Raw genomic sequence first — 2,727 nt, 5'->3', positions numbered from 1 at the left:
TGGTAACAATTCTGAAATGTAAAATCACAGAACTGAATCCATCAGGTTATCCGAAATGTGCTTTGGAACCATCCATGTCTTCATAATAGAGTTTACCCAAATCCCTATGTGAAATTTCTCTGGCTGAAACTATATTTATTAAAATCCCACTGAATCACATAAAGACTTTCTTGAAGCAAACTAAAGGACAATAGGCATCTGCCTACAATATGGAATCTCATAATGAAAATGTACCCTTCATTTGCAGTATAATTCAAGTTTATGTCCATGAAAGGAGCCTTAAATAATCAGAAATCTGTGAATTATCTACAGTTAGAATTTTAGCCCCAGACCAGATATTTTTATATCAAAAGTCCATTAATAAGAGCTGTACATCCATAATTCATTGCATAGATTTTTACAGTATGAGACAAATTGGAAAATTAAAAACCAAAAACATTTTATTGATAAAATATTTCATGTTTGTGATAAAATTATAGAATAGATAAATTAGAGTATTTTTCCAATTAACTATTCACATATAACTATAGTTATTAAATTATAAAAATATAACCACAGCTATCAGGGAGTAGCATGAACCAGTCAGGGTGTAAAGCCCTTTAAGTGAACTAATCTCCTTTAGTCCTCACAGCAACACTATGAGATAGATACAATTTCTTCTATTACAGATGAGGAAATTGAGATGAAGACTTTAAGCAAGTTTCCCAACTAGGTAATGTTGGCTGGAATTCATTCTAATCTGTTGTCTTCAAAACCTTCACCGTTAAACACTATGCTTTACTAGTATCCTTGAAAGGAAATCAATCTGAGTATTTAAAGTACAATGTCTAAAAACTTGTACATGAAACCTAGCCTTGATCCTATGTCTATAAGAAATATCAAAAGTTGAAAAATAAATCAGAATGCAAACTGAAATAGTTTGTCACTATGTTAAGAGCTCCTAATGTTATGGAACACATATTTTCTATAGACAATAAATGCCTGGAATATTGAATAAAGTTCATCACAAAGCAAATTTGTAACCTCAAACCCTCAGGGACAAAGTAGCACAGTGGAAAGAGAGCCACTTTCAAAGGCAGAGAAGACTTCTCAGCACCACTACTTACCAGCTATGAGATCTTAGTCACAGAACTTAAACTCTATTTGCCTCCATTTCTACAGAAAATAATAAAACTTATTTAATATTTGTAATGAGAATTAAGTGACACAATGTACATCAAGTTGCTGACACTCAGAACATGCTATAAGAGCATTATTATGTCTAAAAATGACTTTCAAAAATAAATCATGGAAAAAATTTTATTATGAAAATTAAACCTTAAATTTTGAAAAGTATTCGGGGTTTTTTTCCAAGCCATACATACATTTTTCAACTCTTTACATGTATACGTGGACTAAAATTTGGTTAATGGATTTTCTGTAACCACATAGAATTTTAATAATGTATGGCCACAACCTTAACAGGCTACCTATGTTAATACACTACAAAGGCAAACACTAATGAGCATATTCAGATACATATAAACAGAAAATATGGAAAAACTCATGAAATATTAATTTGAATGTCTATACAGAGTAATTTTATTTCGAATATTTCTTACCTTTAGAAAATTATTTTATGAAAACTTTTAACCTACTGAAAAATGTTTTCTGATTCACAGAATGTTCACCAAGTCTACCTTTTAAACACAATTCCAATCATAAACTAAACATATCCCCGGCAATCCTTTAGTCCATCCACCAAAGTTTTACAAAGAATAAAACATAGACCTTAGGTTAAGTGACTTGTCCAAGGTTTTATGAGTTTCTGATTTTTGACCTAGGGCCATTTTCATCAAATAGGCTCCCTCTCCCTTTAGATGGCTTCCTTTTTTTTATTTTTTATTTTGAAATAATTATGGACTCACTGGAACATGTTTTAAAAAAAAAGTACACAGAGAACCATGTGTCTTTCGCCCAGCTTTCTCCAATGGTGCATCTTCATCTTATATGACTGTAGAACATATCACCAGGAAATTAACATTGCTAGAATATTGTTAACTAGACTATAGACATTATTCAGCTTTGCCATTTTTTACATGCATTCATTTCTCTGTGTGTGTGTGTGTGTGTGTGTGTGTGTGTGTGTATGTGTAGCTCTTGAAATTTTATACCACATATAAAATATGCTTTGGCTAATGCAGCCAATAGCAGGAAGCACTGATAGCTGGAAGATGCACAGTGCCAAAATGACTAGACTGCTTGTCTTCTTAAGTTTTCATGTCTTACAAATCATGTTCTGGATTTGACACAATGCCTTTTCATCTCTGATTGAATAAAGCCAAGAAAATAACTAGACTAAAGGACTTGAATGTCAAGTTTCCATTCCATGAAAGTAAATGGGCTTAGGTTAATAGAAAATTGGTCACATTTTGAGGGATATTATCTTCATTATGAAAAAGAAAGCACTTAGATGATGACATCTTCACACATACTTATAACTCCAGAAAGAGACTTGTGCTTCAGGCTTTTGTGGAAAACACATAGCACTGACTACTTATGACATGAGCTCTGTGTCTATTTTGCACAGCATAAGAAAACAGGTGAGTCATAGGTAGCCTTGCATGTTATACTGGATCCATTTGACAGTTTTCCCTTTTCAAGGGAAACAAATGTGTCATAAGGAGATTGAGTCAATCTATGTTTAGCTCTTTTTATAAATATCCAAGCTGATTTTATGAAGGCACA

The sequence above is a fragment of the Propithecus coquereli genome, unplaced genomic scaffold, assembly GCF_000956105.1.
Source record: "Propithecus coquereli isolate 6110/MARCELLA unplaced genomic scaffold, Pcoq_1.0 Scaffold82, whole genome shotgun sequence".
Taxonomy (NCBI): Eukaryota; Metazoa; Chordata; class Mammalia; order Primates; family Indriidae; genus Propithecus; species Propithecus coquereli.
The sequence above is the reverse complement of the archived record's forward strand: the minus strand, read 5'-3'. Positions refer to the sequence as shown.